The sequence below is a fragment of the Lepisosteus oculatus genome, chromosome 12, assembly GCF_040954835.1.
Source record: "Lepisosteus oculatus isolate fLepOcu1 chromosome 12, fLepOcu1.hap2, whole genome shotgun sequence".
Taxonomy (NCBI): domain Eukaryota; kingdom Metazoa; phylum Chordata; class Actinopteri; order Semionotiformes; family Lepisosteidae; genus Lepisosteus; species Lepisosteus oculatus.
In genome coordinates, this window is record NC_090707.1 from 23,807,569 (window position 1) to 23,823,336 (window position 15,768).

The following is a 15,768-nucleotide window of genomic DNA, read 5'->3' on the forward strand; positions in this document are numbered from 1 at the left end:
AATTGAGACCACACCAGTGTGCACAGAACCAACTAAAATGCCCTTAAATATTTACATAGGAGCTATGCCCAAACCAACTCAGAACTGAAGTGTAGGTGAAACATTTTACATTCCAGAAGAATTCTGGCACCAAAGTGTCTGTGTCCATTTTAAGATCTCTTGCGGGCGGTGGGGGAGGGCTGCACCCTGAGGCTGCCGGAAAAATTAGCATTTTTCTTCTCATCTCTGGAATCAACAGAAACGTCCATACACCAGAGTCAGTCACTTGTGCCCAATGTCCATTAGGGAAACGAAGCCACTGTGTACAGAAATCCCTCCACTATAAATTATTGCAATTTTTATTAAAACTGTAGTAATTACATAATGATAGCAATAGTCGGCTTCTCTGCTGGTTGATAACAGAGGCTTTCTTTTTTATATAATTGACTATTTATTTTGTGGTTTGTTGTTAGACTGTCTCCAGCAATATTCATTCTACAGACAATCATGAAATAAAATATGTGAATAATTGAAAAATATGAATACATACTTTTTTGATTCATTCCGACAGAAATTGCTTTTGTGAAGACTGGTGTATTTCATCCATTGGGTTTTCTTTGAAATGTAGTTAAAATGCAGGTACATCGTGGCAGTAGGTAAGAAATGAACCCAGTCGGTTTTGCTCAAAATTCTTCCCCTCTGAAAACAAAAAGAAGCAGTATTCTTTCAAATAAAAATAAAACCATTGTAAGAAACAAATGAGTGCAATCTAGGAATTGGCATCCACATTGTATGAGCCGAGAAGAGATTTTCAAACTTAATTAAGTACTCTCGTATAAAGAAGACAGAGGCGGTCATTTCTCTGTTCTATCCATTTGTGTTTGCCAGTGTCATTCTGTATTTTTACATTGGTGGGGAATCAACTAAAAGAAAAAAGCATGCAGTTCAAAAGTCATTAGAACTATTTTCTGATGCATGAGATCCAGGAAACAACAAATAATGTTCTTTGTCTCTCTTTCTGGGTTCAATGTACCACCAACATTTCTTTTTCTTTTTCCTGTACTAGAGCGGCAAAAAACAAGATCCTGTATGTGCTTCTGTATCTTCTGCTGTTTGAAGCTGTAACAGAAAGTTAGTTTTTTTTTTTACTTTTAGTTCAATGACATGCTGCTTGCAGATCTATATTAAAATTTAATTATTGAGATTAGGTAACCTTTCAAATGTTTTGTAAAAAGGAAAAAAAATAAAGTTTTTTTTCCCTTCAAGAAACTTTTTTGTGGTCCTGTTTTGTTGTTCATTTTTGCTGTGCTTTCACACTAATTTTCCACTCTCTTACCCTGGAACAATGTGCTGTATACAATACACAGACGTCTACAATCAATACACACAAATTTTGTTTAAATACAAAGCAATGCAATGACACATGCAAAATATTTACAGAGTATAAATGATCTGCTTAGAGAATAAGAAAATATTAGAGAAATATTCAAGAAAAGATTATATATGATGTTTATTAATTGTATATTTTCTTGAACTTTTAAAAATATACTAAGAATGTTTTAATGTAAAAATATTTTTCTAGTATTTTATGTTCACCATCTGCTTTTAAACATCTTCCTGTTTCGACTAGATTTTAATAAATTATTGGGGTGAAACTGAAATGAACTCTTTAGTATTTTGTCCCCCTTTAAAGATTTCTCATTTTCTCTAGGTTTGAGAGAGAGAACAGAAGCCTCTGCCAATGTATGACTAAAATGTTATTTTAATTACTGACTATTAAAAAAATAATTGTTAATTAATTTAACAGAAATTGTTAAAATAATAAAGTTTATTGCCTGGTTGCTTAAAGGAGGGGATATTACCCTTCTTCCCGAGAGAGCAGAAGAGGTGCTCATGGAGTCCCCAAGGTCCACAGTCCAGGCCCTATGGTTGTTGTCTTGTCTTTCTTCTTCTTTTTCGCTTTTGCGTGTGGCACAGGTGGGTTTATATACTTAAATGATGTGAAAAAAGTACACCAATCACAATCTGACAGCAATGATGTACTGGGCATACAGTATGTGCTTTTCATCATATAGAGTGATATACTGTATACTGTACACATTAGGTGTTGACCACTCAAACGATTTGATTGAAATATATGAGAGACAAAATAATTAGAAACAGCCAAAACAATGTAACACTCTCAATCTAACACTCTCTAACATAACTTAAAGCATAAAAAACATCAGTGACTTGATAAGAAATAAAGATCGAAAGTGAATAAGACATCAAAAAGTATAACATTTAGAAAATCAGAATTAAATAGAAATATAGCTACATAAGAAAATAAATAGAAGGATATTATAAGTAAAAAGGAAAAAGAACATTAGCATTATGTTATGATAATTACAATACTTAATTAAATTTGTTAATAATACAGAGAGCAAAAGTCTTGCAAGAAGTTCTGCTTTGCTTCAACAGCCTCTCCACAATGGAAAGAATTTCAACTTCTTTTATAAATCCCCAGAAAAAAAAACTCACCTGGGTTTAGATCTAGAGGAAAAGGCAGAAAAGACAAAAGTGACCAAGAAGTAGTTTCTTCATCAATTGATCAATTGAATCATAAAATTCAAAAACATCATGCATGAGCAGGCCAAAAAAATCAAATTACTGTATATCAACTCTATTCTTTAATACTTTTGAAAGTTTTTTTTAACAATTCTGTGATAAGTAAGATTAAGGACATATTTTACAAAGAGTGGTTGACTTCACAAACTATAAATGCAGAAATCAAAATACTTTTGCACTTCCTCATATACTGTATCTGGAAAACGTACTGTTTTTATCAAATCCTCTAGAAGTAAATTAAACAAAGGTGAATTTAAGGAGAGTTCGATAACAAGAATTTACTGTGATGTTATGTGTGATTGTGAAAAATGATACCAAATGCATTGAAAAAGAGTATTATTTAAAACCCAATAAGGCTTACTTCTGCATTGTGTCTTGATGACGTACTGTAATGATGTAAACATGCATCACACCTAAGTTGAAACTCATGGGAAAGCTAAAACAAGCACTCTAAGTTAGAGTAAGGAATAACAATTCTAATCAGATCAACAGTGTTAGAAAAAAAAGTGATGATTCAGCATTTTATACTGTGGCATTGATGTTTCTAGTGTTTTTTTAGTCAGATAAACTGTTTGAGTACAGCCATATCATTACATAATGTTTGTGCCAGATAAATTAACGAATGTAACTGAAGGCATAGGGGAGTATCGTTGAGTTTATTTTTTAATATTTCATATATCACAATGACCATTGCTAGTTTAGATTTTGTGTAAACCAGCTCATCTGAAATTATCAAGGCACCAGTTACTTTCAAACTTTATTTACACCACTAGAGGGCCCACAATTCAAATGTATCTTCCTAGAATATTTGCCAGGATTTATGCCTTTCCCCTTCTTCAACTACTACTGGTTTTGGGCCCTTAAAGGGAAATATCCAAGCTCTGTTATTTCTCACAAGAATAGTACTCTGACTTTGCATCTGTACAGGTAAGAATGGTATGGAAACCTCAGACCAAATTAATTAAACAATACAGGGCAGATAAGTCACACTTCCAGCCATTTGTAGTGTACTGTACATAGTTTTTTAACACCTTACTTGCTCACATTTAAGGATTTTAGTTCTCATAGGAGCTTTTGATAACAAAAGTCTTATACCATATGAACCTAATCCTAATGAATTAATACTGATCTTACAAGAGTTTTGGAGGAGTCCTACAAGATTCACCAATTTACAGTATCTATTAAAAAATTGAATTCCATTTGCATAAATGAGTTTATAAAACTCTGTAAAATAAAAACTCTACAAATAAAAGTGTTTATGCTATGGAAATAGAGAATACCCATTGCACATCTTCTATGAAAGTTAATAAAGGAAAAACATCAAAGACATACTGTATTTAGAGAAGGAGAGTTATGTACCTTCTTGTATATTCAAGATGTAACCTTTTGTATCTGTTCAGTTGTGTGTAAATGAAGCATATGTGTCTGTCCTTTGGGTTTTGGGTTTTAAAATGTGAATTCTTAGTGCGCTTTGCACTAATGGCAACAGAATAGCAGGAGAAGCTTATTTACTTGCTGCAGCAATAAGGGAATAGCCAAATTAAATGTTAAAATAATTGAGTTACATCTCATTTCTTTTCTCTAGGCTGTATTTCAGTTTCTAAAAATGGATTTATGATTCATTAAAATCTGCTGTGTCTACTGACTATATACAGTACACTCCCCAATTGCTTTGGGGAATGTGCAAGTGTATTTAATAGAGTTTGTATAGATATAGATAATAGAGTTTTTATGTAAAACTTTTTCAAAGTAATGGTTCAAATTATGCTTGGTTTCTAAGGAAAATCACCAATCTCTTCAGTTTTATACTTGTTCAAACAGATTTTGCCATATATTGGGAATTGTATTATACAAATACAGTACCATTCAAAAACACAAAACATTTCCAGAATTACAACCCCAGTTTAACGTATTCAGCTGGATAAAGATTTTTCCAATGATACAAGTTCTGTCAAGCTTTTTTATAAAAGTGCAGTTTTAGTTCATTTTATAAAGGATAAAAAAACTCATGTACAGTACATCTACTATATCATGGAATTGATGGTTGAAGCAAGAATTTCAGCATTTTCTTCTAACTGGTCAGGTGATCGAGGATCATTCACCAGAGATTTCTGAGGGGCTTTATAGGAACTGCTGCCACGTCTGAACCTGCCATCTTCTCACAAGAGGTTTAGATTTTCTGAAACAAGTTGATTTGCTGGGCACAGGCATTCTACACTAATTTGTATCACTTGTGAGAAGCATATACTGTACCAGTTAGCCTATCCTAATAGAGATCATTCCTCTTTTTTTTATTTAGGATTAAACCAGTAGTGTCAGCAATATACTCTACTACCACCGTGTGCCATTTTGAAAGTTGGTCTGTGGTGGCATGTACAGGTACTGCTGAATAGTGTATTTCTGACATTAGATTAATAGACAGATTAAGGAGGAAAGGCAAGTAAAGGGGGAATTTTTCTCAGTTTTGCTTTATATACTACATAAAATATACTCCTATTATATGCCAGAAAATCACAGGCAAACTTTTGAATACTGAGTTATATGTACACAACTATACAGTAGGTGCAATTCAAAAAATAGAAATGTCAAAACATCCTATCTGTGTTTTTGCATAGAGAGCTCAGTTTTTCTTGTTGTGTATATATTATACAAATACTGGAATTATTATTCAGCCACTTTAAAAGCATACTGTGACCCAAACATTGTAGTTAATAAATTATTACTTGATAAAAATGTCAATATCTACCTTAATAGGCCATGTCCATGGCTTACATACAGTACACAACTCTCTTTCCTCTGCATTTCCTGCATTGTGAGAATGGGATGTGAGAGTTATACAGTATAGATCATGCAAAATAAAGCTTTTATCAGCCAAGCTTTCTTTAATGACATAATGTGAGAGTCCACAAAGAAAATGTGAGCAACAAAATGAAGATTAGTTGGTCCTTTACAACGACATTATAAATGACATTAGTCATGTCCCATTGTGTCAATAATTGTGATGACTTTGACCCTTTTAGATTCCCATTCAAAGAGTTCTTCATTTTCTTAGGCATTTGAAGACTTTTTATTGCCGATTTTGGGATTAAAGCTATCAGTGCTGTGCAATTACTTCCATCCATCCATGTTCAGAAAGACAATTATTCCTGGTAAGTGTCTCAGGAGTCTGAGCCTATACCAGAAGCTTAGTGTGCAAGGCGGACAGGAGGAACACAATCACACAGGGACAATTTAATAATCTGATTAATTACTTATGTCTTGAATTTATCATGATGTCTTCGTCTTCTTTTTCATTTTCTTCTTCTTAAGGCTGTAACTAATTTCAATAATGTAATGTTCAACAGATGTTTACTATCAAAAAAAAATATGGATACATATTTTAGATTATTCTTTTTTTAAAGTACCTGATAAAATATAACATTCTATTTCTAGGTTGCGATGATGTTTTACACATTATTTTTACTTTTAAGGGAGACTTAAAATCAGAAAAAATATCAAATTAAGGAAAAAAGTTAAAAAGTTTAATGTACGGATTGTACTTCAAAAACCATAATTTGTAGTAGCGAATGTGGTAATGTAGTACTGTAATAGGAATAATGCTTCAACAAGGCATTTAAAATGTAAAAGTGGAACAATTTGTGAATATCTGATTTAGAAAACAGTGAAATAAACTGGAAATGATACAGCAAGAGAAAAGTTGGGGATTTTGTGAATGAGAACAATCCTTTGAAAGATTAAATAGTGTCCTAAAGAAATGCTGGAAACTTCTTACACCATTATCTTAAATCAGTTCCTTGCCTTCTTACTAATATTTTGCATACTGTAGTCCTGCTCATTTCACTGAGTCATCTTTACAAACACTGCTGAATTTTAATTGGTCTACAGTATATCTGAGCTATGGCCACCACCCAGCCAGGATTTTGCAATTATCGTTCAAGAGACCTGCCAGTGAACACTGAACATTTTGTCTCTCCTTCACTGACAGTCACTGAGATGATCTGCATATAAGTGTCATTCTTGCCTTTTGGACTCATTATTTAGCCTTAGTAATGGTCCAGTAAAACCTGTTTCCATTTTAGGGATACCTATTGGAGCAACAGACCAGGAAAAGATTTATGGTATATTTAAATACCTCAGTACACTAGAGTACCTACAAGTACAGACATTCTTTCAATGTCAAATTCAGAAGAACCTCTTTGTGGAGATTCTCCTAAATGTTTTCATTTATCCAGAGTAAAACTTTCTTTGTGGTTATTTGCTTTGCATTTCACATATCTGAAATTTCATATCCCATATTATTAGCTACCAACTAATAACAAAATCATCACAGTGCAGGTTTGAATGTTTTTGTTATTTTCAGTACCATATTTTCATGATCATGTACAGTACTGTACCAATATTTAAAACATTTGCAAGTGTTTTCGATTTTTTGACTCCTGTTTTTGTGTTTTTCTCGACGTGTCTCTACAGTACATGTTTAAAGATTTCAGGTTAAATTAAACAAGCGAAAATGTCATGGACAGAGAGAGTGATATTTATGGTGTTTATGTCTTGACTGTATAGCTAAAATGAGTCAGAGTACTGATAATTCTGACAAATCTCTGAGGTCAATAGTAACTCTTTCTCATCTGGTTTTCTCTCACCAGATGATTTTGCTTTGTGAGTGAATGGCTATGCTTGAATAAGTAAATTAGTTAAGGCGGCAAAATTGTCTGCTGGCAGTTGACGCATGCCATTTGTCTATTAAAGACTGGAAGCATAAAAAATTAAAAAACAGGTGTTGTACTAATAGAAGTTGTATTAGTATACAATTAGGCTCAGTTTGTTTATTGTTAATGAACATCTGTCCGTGTTTCTTAAATCCTATCCATCTTTAAAGGTTGATCATAAGCACTGCTATACGTCTGACTGCAGTGATTCATTAGAACGAGCGGTTATGCTTCTTTTTCATGTTGAATAATGGCATCCAAGAATCAGAAGCTTTGTGAATGTTTATTGTTTATTGAGTACTTCTAGTATAATAGTTTAGCTTAATCTGCGTGATTAAGTGGCACACTGTCCATAGGCTCGGACTCTGATTCAGTGAGGGGATTCAGTTAGCAGCAAAGGTGGAGATGGGGCGGAGGAGGGATTCAGTGCATTCCTGAAAATGTGCAAAAGAGGAACTTTTTTTTTGAGAGATATATGACATCGATAATAATTATGATTTACTGTAAAACGACTGGATGAAATTGGCTTGCTTGGTGTCATCTCTCCCGCAATAAACTTCCATTCAAAGCGTGTTATAAAAATGTTGCGGGCAGTTATGATAGGAAACGTACAAAGAGACGCAACAAATTAATTTTGATAGAAATGTGAGGGAAGTGGTTTGCACAACCAACAAGAATTTGTGTTAAATCAAATGAAAACCACTTGAACAGAGTAGGCAATCCTTTGTTTAATATGTACTGTACTGTATGTGTGTATACGGTAGGTGCTTTGTGAATCTCCCACTTAATGATGCATTAATAAGTGTTTACAATTTTGTACTAAAGTACTAAAGAATTACACATCTGAAATGCTATAAATCTTTTATGGAACAGGTATGATTAGCGAAACATGCTTCCCCGGCAAAGCCATACTGTAGATGGGTTGTCAGAGGAACAAATGAGAAGTAAAAGGTTATAGAGGGTTATGGATGCTAGGTGAAAATAGAATTTCATCACTCACATATCTCAGATATGTTGGTGTTAATTAGGATATCTATCTTTAGATACCAATTTCAATGCAAATGGCCATTATTTCTGTTACTAATAGTGTAACACCTCATTTACTCAACTAGTATATTCCTCCAACATTGTTTTCACAAGTTTAAGACTGAAAGGGTTTAGTTTCCCAATTAAAGTCAAGGCTCAGTCAAAATGACACAGATACTGTATTGTGTTGAAATCTCCCAGGGGAACAGGCCTGGGCTGTGGTTCTTTTGGTGTTAATGTATTTTTCCCTTTTAAATATTTATTTTACCTCTTAGCTCCGAAATGAAGTCTTGAAATTGAAATTTATAAGCAAAAATGTCAAAGGTCAAAATCTAACTTTTTAAATGAGAGTCTGTGCACTTTTCACTTGTTTGCATTGTTAGCATTTTTATTTACACGTATGCATGTTAAGTTTGCTGACTTACAGTATACTAAGTATCTACATAACTATTAACATAATATAATTGGAGACCTCTATCACATTTATAATGAAGTCACTCAGAGAAAGCCAAATATATTAACAATATCTGTAAAATCCTTTGTGAAACAATTTTCAGGTGTAAACCATATGAGAAAAGCAATTTGAAGTACAGATACATTTAAAATGCACAAGGTGTCAAGCGGCATACTGCAGAAAGAGTGGAGAACAATACTGCTTAATGCTGCTTTTATTTTTTTAGATTATCTGATGCAAGACTGCAATATTCTGTAAAACTGCCAGATGGCACAGTGAATCCTTAATGTATTGCAGCTGCGTTTGGCTATAGTATTATTAGAATTTTTGTATGAATAGCAATTAGAAAACATTTTTTTAGATTTAGATTGTTATATATACAGTTTATATTATACATAGAGGATTTAAAAACATGTAAAACATGTAAAAAGAAAAAAAAAACAAGAAAAAAGGTCAGTAGCTTTGAATTATTTAAAGAATGACTTATGTACAGTATGTGTACTAAATTGACATTTTTATTATTTTTATATATCACAAGGTTAAAAATATTGAATTCACATTAAACATAAAAGCAACAGTAACATGGATGAACTTGCACTGTGTAAAACTACTGTAGCTAATGTAAGATCTCAAGGCTGTTTCAGAAATCTATTTAAGTCATACTATCTGATATTGGGATATGTGTGATAATTTCTTGCTAACAAGTACGTCTGCATACCTGCATCTCTGAATAATAAAGTATTTGTTATTTCTTGTTACCCCTCAAAGGCCAAAATGAACTGTGAACCTCTCTCTCAAGGATAGGATTTGCACATACACGGCCATAAAACCTTTTGGCCATGAACAAAGTAGGCCTGGTGATTCTCAGGACAAGAGAAGAGACTCCCTACTCCATAGAGAAGATAAAAAAATTGTGGTCATTACTTAGCACGGAATGCAAGAAAGGACCTTTGTTAAGCTTCAGTTTTAGGAAACTAGACCAACATACCTTAAAATTATCCATATATATACCCTAAATAAAACTAACACCATGTTTTACCATTATGTTGATATTAAATGAAGAAATCACATACATAGTTATGCTCAAAAGAAATATAACAATGACATTAAACCTCAAGAAAGGGAAATCAAATTCCCATAGATATCACTTGTTGGGTTTTAAATTAAAGAGCTATTTATAATAAAATAAATATTCTGACTGCAATAAACATTACTGAAATAATTTAAAATTAAGAGATAAGATTATTCTGATCCAACTACATCAATTTACTCGCCATATGTGGAAAACCAGGTCAACCATTACAATCCCCTCCCATTGCTTGAATAGTACATCAGTATTTTGACCTATTAAAACAGTATTTTTCATTTTTTTTAATTAAATAAACCTCATACATTACAGAAGTTATACACTTTCACAAATACGAGGCATTTCATCCTCTCTTCTGATAGAAGCAATAACTCCTGAAGGAGATATATGCGAATTGACCAGCGTGAACCCTGGCAGTTGAGACTTTGGAATGTCTTTGTCTGAAGCTAAAAAAATAGGTCAAGCCAAGAAACACCATTTGGCAGTTATGTCCAGGAAGACTGGAAGTTAGGCCCAGAAGGACAGGAAATTAGGCCTGATGATGATGACTGAAGTTAGGATTAGGGATATCATGACCTAAGGAAGTCAGTACGCCAAGAAGGATCAGTGCTTGATAGGGATTGCATAAACTTGTTTATCTTGATAAGAATGTAGTATAACTTTATAACTTTATGTCTTAGTCTGTTGTGAACTTGATGTGGTTTTTCAGGTTTACTGTGCATAATTTTGGTAACAAGTAGTTAGGAACCAGATACAGTACCTATAGAAAATCAATACCCTCCTTGGACTTTTTCACATTTTATTGTGTTACAGCTGGGAACCATGATGTATTTAAGTGAGAATTTTTGCACAAAGTACTCTATAATGTAAAAGTAAAATAAATCCTAACATTTTACTAAAATAATTAAAAATAAAAAACAGAAAATAATTGAATGCACAAGTATTCACCCCCTTGCTTTGACACACCTAAAGTACCTCTGAAGTAACCAACTCTCTTCTCCAAGTTAGTTGATTGGAGTCCACCTGTTTGCAGTTGAAGTGTTTCACATGATTTCAGAAAAAATACACCTGTGTCTGGGAGCTTCCCCACTTTTCCAAGAAAACACTACACCATGAAGACCAAGGAACATTCCAAGCAGATCAGAGATAAGGTTCTTGAAGTTTGCCCGAAGGCATGTGAGAGACTCAACAATTTGGAGGAAGATTTTATGGTCTGAAGGGACCAAAAGTGAACTTTATATTTGGCGCAAACCTAACACAGCTTATCACACTGACAACACCATGAAGCATGGTGGTGGCAGCATCATGCTTTGGGGATGCTTCTCTGCGGCAGATGTTGACATTATAGAGTATTTTGTGTTGATGAGTGGCAAATATTCTCAGTTAAATTCATCATGGTTCCATGCCGTAGCACAAAACAATCTGAAAAAGTCCAAGGGGGGTGTAAACTTTCTATAGGCACTGTAATTTTATTTTAGATTTTGATTATAAAAATATACACAAACTATAGTGTCTTTAAAACCAAAATAAACATGTGCAGTCAAAAATATAAACAAAACAGAGGCCAGATTAAAATGTTTTGATTTGAATGACTTTGTTGCATTGCAACTAATACAAGTCTGCACTATAATTAAACATTTTTGTGATACTACAATTTACTGTTGATGTGCTATACTGTATGCTCCACTAAACAACATTTATACAATATAATTTTAATGTTTGCTTGCAAAAAAGTTTTGCTAACAATAGTATCTACATTAGATGAAGTCGATTTGTTAGAATAACTGATCAGTACAATACTGTAATTGATGGGTTGTACAGTATTGTTTTAATATCTGTGGATATGACCACACATGATTCTTCTGTTTGGCACATCAGGAATTCTAGTCTTTTTGTTCACTTAATTGGCTCCTGTAGCTGACGTCTTATAAATACAATACAGTACATGCTGTAAAGGAAATGCCTCCTGTTCCTGTACTTCCTCTGAGCTAGACTATTTTTAATCATCTTCAAACATACAAACAATGTGTTAGGTTTGTGCTGGTGTGTGCCATTGAAAGGTGCTTTCAAGCTAGTGCCTTGCATTTTGTGTAATCACGTGACTGTCTACAAGCAAGTCTACTCTTAGTCCCACACTCTGCACCCTTGATTATATCTTCTATCTTCTTACTGGATGTGAGGATAACAATGGCTACAATTTGCAATTCAGAAGTTTCAACTTGAGCTAAGTATTTAAAAAGATTATGATGAGTATCTTCCTGCATTTAAAAAAACTATATTATTAAGCCTTGCTAATACAGTATATAAACATGGAAAAGTACTAGGAAATTGGATTATAATGTGACTTATAAAATCTAATGATTTTTTTATTCAATGTTGGTAGCAGGATGAACTGTCAGGTTGAGCTAAGTGTATATTTTGTCGAGTTGCTGCAAGATGTTAACAGTGAAAACAGGTATTTAGAAATGACTCATTTTAAGAAGAAGATTTTCAGAATAATTATAAATCTAGCAGGATAGAGAAAGCACAGAAAATAGGCAGTTAGATTTATCGGATTAGTATGAAAAGCCATTAAGCAAAGACGGTGTGAGAAGAGTGACAAACTAGTATACTTTAGATCTTTTTTTCTGAACCAGGGAAAGTCTGATCATATTTCTCTATAACAATAATAAAAAACATTATTTTATATAGCACCTTTAAAAGTAGCATCTCAAAGCAATACAGTAGGTGTAAAAACAGTTATAAGGACCACAGATTACAAAGTAAATACATATAGGAAAGACAAGCAGTTAGAAGTGCTACTGAAATTAGAAAATGAAGCAAATACAGACACTGTCTTCTGAAAAGAAAGGTTTTGAGGTTAGATTCACAGTAAATGCACTCAGGGTAGGTGACTCTGATATCACTGGGGATACAAATCTAGAGCTCTGGGGTGCAGCTAGAGAAGGCCCTGTCACCCGCAGAATGTAGATGTTCTTGAGGACAGCTAGAAGACCAGAGTCAGACGGACAAAGGTTGCAAGGTGGGGAGTAGACATATAATAAGCCAGGTAGGTATTGAATGAGGATGAGGATTTTGAAGTTGACTCGAAACCTGATAGGAAGCCAGTGCAAGGACTTGAAGACAGGCGTAATGCATCCCAATCAGGATTTTGGCTGTCAAATTCTGAACATATTGGAGATTGCTCAGTGTGGATTTAATTAACCCAGTGAACAGGATGTGCATTTATTAATTCTAGAAAAAAAAGGCCTTTCTTGATTTCTCTAGTTCTTAGTTTCTCTAGTTCCCTTTAAAATAAACTATTATTCCACAATGCAGAGTACTACATGGCCAGTATTTATATACAATATGATATTTGTGATTTAAACAAATTAACACAAGCAGTTTTTGAGGATTTAAGTGTTGGCTGAGTTATTGGAGGATGTACTGTAAGACTAAAGATGTAGGTAGGAAAAAGATCATTTGGGGAAAGTTGAGGAATACAGTCATAACAAGAACACTTCCTAATAGGGTTAACACACACACCAACGCCAGTTTTCCCATAAGCCAATTAACCTACCCGTATGTTTTGGACTGCGAGAGGAAATCATATCACACACATGGAGAAAAACCATGGAACCCAGAGTGAATATGTAAACTCCACACACAGGACAGCAGGAATAGAACCTAGGTCCCCAGTGCTGCAAGATAGCAATGCTAACTACTTTGCTACCATTAGAAATGGGTGGGTAGCTTAGTTATCTTTCTAGTTCACAGGTTTGATTGCATAATTTAATTTTGAAAGCAACTGAGACATCTAGGTACTACTGTTGTATTTATGAAAAAAAACGTTACAAAAAGCATGCGAAGAACTGCCATCTATACCTTTGTTAATACATTTTATTTTTATAAACAGTTAACAGTTAGCAAAATATTTTGAATTATATTTTAATCTATTTTTTCTTTAATTTTGTATTTAACTTATTTTCTGATAGTCAGATTTAATGTATATTTGAACAATGAAAATATATTTTTACAAGATGCGGGGGAAAGTGCAACAATTTATTACAGTGCTAAATTTAATATTATTGATTACTAATAGTTTATGCTAACACCTAACTTTCTTAATTATATGAAATTATATGAATTATATGAATTAATTATTTTCTTAATTATATGAAATTATATTTGAAGGGAGCCTTTCAACCAGCGGTCTCATCAAGCTGTCAAGAAAGGCAGAGATGTGAGTTATTCGGACAGTAGCATACTGAGACAATGGGGCATACAGGGGTGTCGGGTTTGAGTATTTTGGGGAGGAGGTAAAATTGGGATACCTGGGGATGTTCGATGATGAGTGGGTTCACCTTCTGGGGGAGTTTCTTGCTGCTGACAAGAAGGGAGATGGTGCATACCACTTCCTTTTGGTAGTCAGAGGATCCTGTTGGATAACTTGCTATTCTATGTTTTTAGGGAACTTGGGTTTCCTGGGTAAAAGATACCTCAGTTAGAAAAGTATTTCCTGCTTAGGGTGCATTTTTATGGATATGCATATATTGTAGGATCCCATTTATTTTGTGGCATTGAGGGTGCAGAGACTTAACTGCAGGTTGCTTTATATTTAGATAGATACTTTATTGATCCCATGAGAAAAATTGCAGTTAGAAGCTCTTATGTGGCCTCTGTAGGCAATAAGAGTTTAATGCATAGTAGCAGTCTGGGGTTTTCTGGGTGACCAGAATGTTAGGCCTCTGAAACGCCTTGTTTGTAAATACCGTACATAAAGTAACTTGTGTGTTGTATGTTTTGTTCTGTGTAATGTAGTTTGCGTTTTGTCATTGTAATTAATATTTGATTAACCAAGTGTGCCTGGATTATTACTCCAAAGAATTCCCGTGCCTCTAATTATACCAGCTCGTGTATATTGCTAGAAATCACTTACAAGTTGGGGGTCATGATTCATTATTTCACTTATTGACTAAACCGCTCAGTCAAATCCTTATTTTCACCATTTTTGTAACCCCCCATTAGTAACAATAGATTTGCTGTATCAATCATAAATTTCCCTGTAAGACCTCAATCCCATTCTCTACAATGATCTTAAAATGTGTGTTTAAAAAATATGGGAGGGTAAACAAAAAAATATAAATGTGCAATATAATGATAATGGAAGGAAAAAGTACAAAAATTACTGGACTGACTGCACATTTGTCTTTTACAGAAGATGATCCTGGCACAACCTTCACAAGTCACAATAGCTCAGATGATAATGGCCTCTCTGTTGAATTTTTTTCTTATTATGGGTGTGCTGCCATGCTCCACCATGCTCCTCTGGTGGATCATTGAGCTATCTCTGACCCAAGGGCCACATAACATCTTGAAACTGTATAGCGGGCCACTTCAGGCTGCTGTCACAGATAGCCTATGCCCTATATAATCAAAGAAGCCAATTTTAATGGCTAACAGCTCCACAGCATTTTCCCTTTATAACTAACCTCTTCAGATCCCTTAACTCCCATGTCTACCAGTTCCTCACGTCAGAGAAGGATAAAAAACTTCTTCTACAGAAAAAGACCATCAACACCCCTACCATCTGAACCAATCCTAACCTTGCGGTTACTATACCCTCTGACCTTTCCCTTTCACAGGATGAGCAATTTCTTCTTAGCAGAGGCCTCAGTTTTATTCCAGTCCCCAAGATACAGCCAGCAGCCATATCACCCTGCAACTCACAACTGGCAACCCACTGAAGCTAGGCAGGTGTGAGCCTGGTTAGTACCTGGATGGGAGACCTCCTGGGAAAAACTAAGGTTGCTGCTGGAAGAGATGTTAGTGGGGCCAGCAGGGGGCGCTCACCCTGTGGTCCATGTGGGTCCTAATGCCCCAGTATAGTGACAGGGACACTTTACTGTAAACAGGCGCCGTTCTTC